Source organism: Sus scrofa, chromosome 13 (genome assembly GCF_054392235.1).
Source record: "Sus scrofa isolate SSC_HxYL_T2T_F1_AM1 chromosome 13, Sscrofa_HxYL_maternal_Yorkshire_Landrace_v2.0, whole genome shotgun sequence".
NCBI lineage: Eukaryota > Metazoa > Chordata > Mammalia > Artiodactyla > Suidae > Sus > Sus scrofa.
In genome coordinates, this window is record NC_139395.1 from 114,590,208 (window position 1) to 114,599,709 (window position 9,502).

The following is a 9,502-nucleotide window of genomic DNA, read 5'->3' on the forward strand; positions in this document are numbered from 1 at the left end:
GCCAGGGATGGAACCCCGCAACCTTGTGGTTCCTAGTCGGATTCATTAACCACTGCACCAATTGGAACTCCCAATTCCACCTTTAAAGAAAACTCGACCTTCCAAATCTTCCTCAGATCATCTTCTTCCTCAAACAACTGATTCCTTCTTTACTGCTGTGGCTCTGTCCTCCCTCAGGGTCCAGTCCAAACTCCTCAGCCAGGCCTTCCATGGCCAACTGTCTCATGGCCTCCACCCCACTCATCTCTACTCAGCCTGCGTGTTGCCAGACTGGTTTTCTCTGTCCTTCAATGCTCCTGGCTGGTCCCCACCCTCCCCACCACCCCCATCCCCCCTGCCCCTACAGGCTTTGTAAGGATGCTCTTTTATATAGAACCATCCTTCATCCTCCTGCTCCTCCCTCAACTCTCTAAGCTTTGGGAAGCCTGCACTCTCTGACCCTCGTGCTTCTCTCTCTCTCGCCTTGTCCGGGTGCATACAGTATTTGAAATTTCATTCCCACTGATGCTTTTTAATATTGCCTTTTAACTGTCTCACCCATGTTCACCTACAGATCTCAACCTGGTCCTTCCTCCCTCCCTTTGTGGGCTCTCTCTCATTTTGAATTAAATAGGGGCAACTTGTCAGTCAGGGCAGCAGAGCACTGCAATGAACTTTGGAATAAGAGTTCCCCAGCCCCACTGATCAGTTACCATGTGACTATGGGCAAGTTAATTGACCTTCTTGAGCCTCATTCTCCTCATGTAACATGGGGAGAATAATATCTACCTAGAGAAGTAAATACAGGAGCTCCCGCTGTAGCTCAGCAGGTTAACAACCCGACTAGTATCCACGAGGATCTGGGTTTGATCCCTGGCCTCACTCAGTGGATTAAGGATCTGGCATTGCAGTGAACTATGGTGTAGGTTGCAAATGCAGCTCAGATCTCATGTTGCTGTGCCTGTGGTGTAGGCCAGGAGCTGCAGCTCTGATTCAACCCCTAGCCTGGAAACTTCCATATGCTGCAAGTGTGACTGTGAAAAGAAAAGAAAAGAAGTAAATACAAAAATGCCTGCTTACCCACGTTATATTTAGAATCTATAGGGATATGTTTGGAAGTTACAGAATAGTTTGGGGCCACATCACTGAGGGGAGAGAAGTACAGATTTAATTTTTTTTAAACTTTAAGTTACATATATTGTATTTTTTGCCTTTTTTTTTTTAAGGGCTGCACCTGCAGCATATGGAAGTTCCCAGGCTAGTGGCTAAATTGGAGCCACTTGTGGCAACACTGAATCCTTAACTCACCAAGAGAGGCCAGGAATCAAACCCGAATCCTCATGGACACTATGTCAGGTTCTTAACCTGCTGAGCCACAATGGGAGCTCTCAGCACAGATTTAATTTTATCATCATTGCTTTCTTAAAATCAACCCCAGGATAAACCTGTGCCATAAGCCAATCCCATGGAAGTTTAAGTTAAACACTGCTAATATTGAAAGGGCACAACAGATATTATTATTTAGCGGTCATTATGACAGACGTGGAGGGAAGTGCAGAGTTCATTAGGGAGATGTGTTAGTCCAGGTAATTAAAATGAAGCTGCTGCAACAGATCAACCTGAGCTCTTGGTGGTTTAATCTCATAAAACAGAACTGCTGTGACTGTCATTGCTGCTCAGGTAAAGTTGGACATGAGTCAGAGGCTGTTCTCCATCTTGTGACTACGAATTTGAAAATGGGAAATCTCACCTCAGCAGAAGAGAGGAATAAGGATGAAGCAGGCCCTCTTCCTGGGTGAACTGCAGGGAAGGAGGGAGGGAAACAGTGGCATAGGTGGCCATTCGCTGTGCACAGACGGCAGGCAGCCTGCAGCTCCGGTCCCAAGTTTCCTTTGACAGTGGTGATGTGGTTTGTATCACCTCAGATGCTGGAGATTGTACTGCTGGGCCAGTGAAAACCCTCTGCTGGAGAACTCAGCCTGTGGCCTCCTGGGCCCACTCCCTCAGGTGGAGGTGACTTAGAGGGGTGGCCCTGTGGAGAACAGTGAGCTGTTCAAGGACCCAGGCCCTCTGCTTGTTCTCTCAGCTTCTGTAAACAGCCTCATGGCTGCCTGTTTGCCCAGCTCCTCTTCCACTCTTCTTTCTGTTTGTATAGATTTTGGCCCTCCCACCTGTTGGAGCCAAAATGGCCAAGAAAAGGGACTGACTGGCTCCCAGGGGCAATCTGGGCCCAAAATCCTCAGCTCCCCCACCAGGCCTGTAATCTCTGACAGCAGAGATCATGTTTCTTCTGTGCACACAGTAGGTGCCCAGTACATATCTATAATAGGGCAATAGGTCCTCCTGTAGTAAGACTGAGAGATTTTGTGTTGCTTCACATCTGTCAGAGTGACCATTATTAAAAATCTGCAATTCAGAGTTCCCACAGTGGTGCAGTGGTTTAGTGATCTGACATTGCCACAGCTGTGGTATAGGTTGCATCTATGGCTCAGATTCAGTCCCTGGCCCAGGAACCCCCATGTGCTGTGGGTGCAGGAAAAAAAAAAAAAAAAAGTCTACAATAATAAATGCTGGAGAGGGTGTGGAGAAAAGAGTAAACTCCTACACTGTTGGTGGGAATGTAAGTTAGTACAGCTACAATGAAAAACAGTATGGAGCTTCCTCAAAAAACCTAAAAATAGAGCTGCCATATGATCTAGCAATCCCATTACTGGCCATATATCTAGACAACAAATAATTCAAAAAGATGCTTGTACCCCTATATTCACAGCAGCACTATTCACAATACCCAAGACATGGAAATAAACTAAATGTTCATTAACAGAGGAATGGATAAAGATGTGGTACACACACACACACACACACACACACACACACACACACAAAATAGAATACTACTCAGCCATTAAAAAGAACAAAATAATGTCATTGGCAGAAACATGGATTCAACTAGAGATTATCATGCTAAGTAAACTAAGTCAGAAAGGAAAAGACGTATCATACAATATCGCTCATATGTGGAATCTAAAATGTGACACAAATAAACTTTTATGAAACAGAAACAGATTCACTGAAATAGAGAACAGACTTGCTGCCAAGGGATTGGGGGTCAAAGAGGGATGGACTGGAATTTTGGAATTAGCTGATGCAAACTATTATATATGGGATGGATAAATGACAAGGTCCCACTGAATAACACAGGGAACAATATTCAATGTTCTATGATAAACCATAATGAAAAATATTTTTTAAAAAGAATGTATGCGTGTGTGTATAACTGAATCACTTTGCTATACAGCAGAAATTACCACAATATTGTAAATAAGCTATATTTCAGTTTTTAAAAAAGGGAGAGAGAATGGTGTTGGAGTCAGCCACACCTTCATTCAAATTTTGGCTCTGTGATTTCCTGAGTCTCAGGCCTTGGCATCATTGTTTAATATCTCTGAATGCTAATTCATGGTACTGACACGTCCGTGTGTGCCATACCTGCCGCTAAATATGTTTATATAACATCACCCCTAGTTATCAAAGATAAAATAACACAAACATAAAAAGTACCTAGCATGTAGTAAGCTCTCTAAAATTTAGTAGTGATTATTAAAATTATTAGATAGGTTCTTTCTTTCTCTCTTTCTCTCTCTCTCTCTTTTTTTTTTTTTTTTTTTTTTGGCTTTTTAGGGCCGCACCTGCAGCACATGGAGTTTCCCAGACTAGGGGTCGAATCGGAGCTATAGCTGCCAGCCACAGCCACAGCCACAGCAATACCAGATCCCAGCCACATCTGAGAACTACACTGCAGCTCATGGCAACGCTGGATCCTTAACCCACTGAGAAAGGCCAGGGATCGAACCTGCATCTTCATGGATGCTACTCAGATTAGTTTCCTCTGAGCCAAGATGGGAATTCCTAGACCACTTCCCAAGGGCAAAATTCATATCTGACTTATCTTATATTCCTAGTATTGTCTCACACACGTTCATAAATCTTAAATGGTTGAATTCATTCTCCCAACATTTATTTGTTGGATGCCTCCTCCATGCCAGGGGAGCTGCGGACACAGTGACAGGCAAAGTCCTGCCTTTATGGAGTTACTATCTTGAGGGGAGAAAATGATAGTAAATAAATGGCCAAATAAAATTCTATGAACTGGTAAGTGTGCTGAGAGAAAAGGCAGGGATCAGAGCTAGAGAGAGGGGGGAACACTGTCTTAGATATTGTGATCCCGGAAGGCCTCACGGAGGAGCTGACCTGGGAGCAGAAACCTGGGAAGACAAAGGAGCCTTCGAAACACTGTGTCACTGACAAAACTGGCACAGTCACACTCTCTGCTCCAGATCAACAGTGGTAGGTTTCAATGCTTTGATCAGAGTGACATTAGTATTACTAACTTTTAAGTAGCCTTTAATTTAAAAGGCACCCATCCTCGTTCTTGTCATTTCTCCCCTCTTAGCTCTAAGTACTGAACAAAGCCATCTCTCTTTCTTGCTTCTTTTTTTTTCCAGGCACTTCATTCAAATTTTATAGTCCCTCCTTCCCTCTTCAGTTCCAAAACCACTTTGATCTTTTTGTCCTTTTCCTCTCTTAAGTGTTCCGTGGCCCTTTTCTGCAGAAGAGGCACATTTTCAGCAAAGCTCTCATCTCCGTGTCCTCTGAGACTATCACAGAACAGCTAAAAGTGCTGAGCACATTAGGGAGGCAGGCGAGAGCAGCAGACAAGGGGAAGGTCATAGAGAGCTGAGCTGACAGAACTGCCGGGCAGGCATCCCGGAGCAGGTGCAGTGGCTCAGGGGCCAGCATGGCTCTGAGAAGGACTCGGAAACCAAGAGACTGGGTCACCTGGATGCCCAGAGCTGACTGTGTGTTAAAGTTTCAGCCGTGAAGCTGTTGACTCCAGGCTGACTCTTCTGGGGCCCAGGGGGCTGTGGTATGCCTGGGGCCTCACAGGTGGCAGAGGGATAATCCAGCCACGCAAAGGAGTTTGTCAGCTTTTCTTGACTGTGACAACCCCGAGTAGGGTCATGACAAAGCTCTGGAGACATTTAATGCAGCAGCATTTGCAACTGTCATCTGCATCCCTTTATCACAATCTTTACCACATCTTATACCACTTGTATGACTTCTTATCTAATATTCCACTTTAAACTGACTCACTGGTCTTTCTTTATTTTCAAGGAAATCTTATGTCAAGACAAAAAAAAAAAAAAAGAGGAAACTAGTAATGGGCAAAAAAATAAATACAATGAAAATGAAACAATGGTATCAGTGTTGGTCCAGATACTGTTGCCTGCCAAATGCTCTAAATAAAAGACTGTGTTTCATTAAGCTCTCTCCCCTAAAATGATTAATTTGAAGAAAAAGGAAGGAAGAAAGGTAGATAAGCAAGTGTTAGAAGAGGTATTAAAGCTATAGTAACGACTTATATTTTGACTTTATCAACAGGGTTGATAATTGAAAAGGAAAAAATGTTCTCAATACTAATTCAATGTTATGAAATACTATGTCCACATAACACCTTAACAGTTCAGAAAATCTGCAGTTCCCTGGTGGCTCAGCTGGTTAGGGATCCAGTGTTGTCACTGCTGTGGCTGGGTTTGCTGGTTTGCTGCTGTGGCGCAGGGTCAATCCCTGGCCCTGGAACTTGTGCATGCCTCAGCTGTGGCCAATAAATAAATAAATAAAACTGAAATAGAAAAAAAATTTTTTTTTAATTTACAGAAATTCAATAGTAATTAAGGTACAGCCTCTGCTCTCAATGCCTGCACTGGGATCTCATATGGGCTCTGTCAGTGACAAGGCACTGGTCCCACCAAGCAAGCTTCCCAACCCAGGCAGCTTACAGTGAAGAACACGCAATAGTTACAATTTACTGAGCTCTTATATGTGTTAAGGTCTTAACGTAAAGCATCTGATTCTCAGTGTCACGTTAAACCTCTTAGGGTGTATTATTATTTGAATTTTGGAAATGAAGAAGACAAGCTACATCACGATGCAACCCCAGGATGGTCATGTTCCAAAGTCCTTGCCCTGAAATTATCCTCCACACTCTCCCTTCTTGGGAGATAAAAGCTCTCTGAGTTCTTTGTAAAACTATTGATTCTGCTCGGAGGAGTGGTTTTCAAACTCTTTGTCTGAATCTTTGCTTCAGTCTTCTATTGTTGTGTAACAAACTACAGGAAAACTTAGTGGAATAAAACAGCATTTAATTTTGAGCACAAGTCTGAGGTCCTCAACAAGCCAAGCAGAATGGGCTTGTCCCTGACCCATGTGATGTCTGCTGGAGACAGAAGGTCCGAGACAGTGCCTTTGTGCTCCCTAGGATGGCTCAGGGGACTGGAGAGGGGCTGGCCAGAACAGCTTGACTGGGGGCCTATGGTGGTGCCCCACGTCTCCTTGATGGCTGGCTCCTCGGCTCTCTGCCATGTGGTCTCCAGCTGAGATGGAGGACCTCTCAAATGGCACCTGAGGTACCAAGAGCCTGCTGGTCAAGGGGGAAATGGAAGCAGCCATGAACCCTAAAGGCATCACTTCTGCCACATTCTTTGATGACAGCAGTCACGGGGCCAGCCCAGATTCAAGTGCAGGGTAAGTAAACTGCACCGCTGGATGGAAGAGTGAAAGAATTTCTGGCTGTCTTTCATCTACTACAACTTTGAAACTTTGGAGAGGCTAAATCATACACTGCATTTGAGTGAGAGAAACTGATAAAGAAGGGGAAGCATTCTGGTTTGAAGTAGGGATGTGGGACGAGGGCTCGTAGTCTTGCCTACCCTGCTGCTTTCTCGGACTTTAGATAAAACTGAGTTCTCTAGGGCAGATGGAGTTTAAAGACTGGCCTGGATGACAACAGAGGAACAAAACCTAAACTCCTTGCCATGGCCTGCAAGGCCTCCATGACGCTGCCTCTCTCTGCCTCTCTGATCTTGCCTGGATTCATTCTCCCAGCCCAGCCATCATCTGCTCTCTGAGCTCTGCTCATGGGCTTTCGTACAGTTTTTCAAAAACAGTCCTTCTGCATGGGCTTTACCTGAGGTAATCCCATTGCCTGGAATTTTCATCCTCAGGTCTTCACATGATGGGCCATTCAGAGCAGGAAGATAGTCCCCTAGCTAAGGCGGCCCTCCCCAAGCCCCAAGTATGTTCCATTGCATTATCTTATCTCCCTTATAATACATTATCTAAAAAGCTCCCTGGGGCAGGGACCCCACCTATCTTCTTCACTGCTGTCATTCCTGGCTCCCAGCACAGTGCCTCCCACTAACAAGGCACTTGATAAATATTCACTGAACAGCAGTGTGATTAATGGAATGAATGAATAAAAGAATAACATTCAGTGAAAGGCTGTTTTGCCCTATCTTCTCTTCTCAAGGTTTTTCCGGGGCATTCCAGAAGAGGATGGATCCTTTGGGATTGTATGTAACTAATGGTTCCTGTGAAGGAAACAATAATTTTGTTTTTTTTAATTATAGTTGATTTACAACATTCTGTCAATTTCTGCTGCACAGCAAAGGGACCCAGTTATTTATATATATATATATATATACGCACATATATATATTATATATATATATTGATATATATTATATCAATTTCTGCTGCACAGCAAAGTGACCCAGTTATTTATATATATATATATATATATATATATATATGCACATATATATATTATTTTTCTCACATTACCCTCCATCATGATGAAATAATAATATTAATATGAATAGTAAAAACAGCTTTAAAGAAAATCATGGACATGGAGAACAGACTTGTGGTTGCCAGGGGGGAGGAATAGAGAGTGGGATGTATTGGGAATTTGGGGTTAATAGATGCAAAGTATTGCCTTTGGAGTGGATAAGCAATGAGATCCTGCTGTATAGCACTGGGAACTATATCTAGTCTCTTATGATGGAGGATGATAATGTGAGAAAAAAGAATGTATACATGTATATTATAACTGGGTCACCTTGCTGTACAATAGAAAATGGACAGAACACTGTGAACCACCTATAATGGAAAAAATAAAAATCATTATAAAGTAAAATAAATAAATAAATAACACTTTAAAAAATAAGTAACTCTTAAAAACAGCTTTAGAGTTGTCTTATGGCTCAGTGGGTTAAGGATCCAGTGCTGTCACTGCAGCTGCTTAGGTCACTACCATGGTGCGGGTTCAATCCCTGGCCTGGGAACTTCTACACACTGTGGGTGCAGCTGAAAAAAACAAACACGAAAACAGCTTTGACAGGAGCTTAGTCACCTCGCCTCCCTACAGCTCACCCAGGTCTCTCAGGCCTCTTCAAGTGTCCTTTCAAATCAAGTGGTCCCAAAGTGAGGTCAGTCTGTAAACAGCTCTGACTGACAGAATTCACACAGGTCCTGAGCAAAACATTTTCCTACTGCACTATGAGAATCCTTGCCAATAATAGCTCTGGGATGTAGCCTTTGTGTAGCTCTATGCCCCTGGGCCCATGATGCTCAGTGATAGACAAAGATGTTCCTTCTCCATCCTCTTCCCCACAACTGGTGCCCCATGACTGGCCTCCCATCTGTGCCCTGGTTTTTTTCAACTTCACTATGCCTGATGGTAATGTGTAAGTCTGAGTGTCCCCTGCAGCTACTCTTTCAGAGAACCCAGCTGGTGAAATCAGGCCTTAAAGGGACCCTGTCAGCTCGAAGCTCAGAGCTATGAAATGGAGCTTTGTCCTTGAGACCCTTTTAAATACAGAAACGAGAGAAAGGAGTGTTCATTCCTAAACAGTGCCATCCCTTTGCACAAAGCTAAGAGAAAGGGCATCTTCCACTGCTGGCCAGAAGAATGTTTATGTGTTACAAAGACTAACCTCAATCCTAGGGCTCTAAAGAAGGCCTCTGTGTAGAATATGATTCTCATGACAAACAGCTTTTGTGCTATCGCAGAGTATTTAGGCAGTTCATTCTCAGAGGGGTCTGAAAAATTCACTTGGGACTGCCACTGAACATAAAGATTTCCCTGTCCTGTCCCCCCACCCCCACTTTTTTCCTCGCAGATTAAAAAAAAAAAAAAAAATATATATATATATATATATATATATATCATGATCAGTCTTAGGGAATTAAAGAAAAAGAAGAAACAGTTCTTGCTTTTAATTTATTCATGAATGTAATTTTGTTCCCCTAGGCTCTACCAGATCTGGAGGAAAATCACAGACGTGGGTTCTAATCACAGCAGGAATTTGTTTCCAGTCCCAACCCCATTCATTACTGGAATTCTCACTCTTCTTGCTTCCATAACTGCCACCAGCCCTGCCATGTCACCCGCAGCTCCAGAAACACACACCATCCTGAGCTGCTGCCACAGAACAGAAGGCTAGGCCCCATGGGTCACATGTCTTTCAGCCAAACTCTGGCTTTTTGGTCTTATTTATTCCCCTTTGTCATTTCCAGGTTGGGGCTGCGTCAGAGGGAGTTTAGTTGAGAGGCTCCTTCTCAAACCAAAATTAAGTCTAGAAACAGGGCTGTGTCTTTGTCTCTTGCTTCAGCAGGTTCT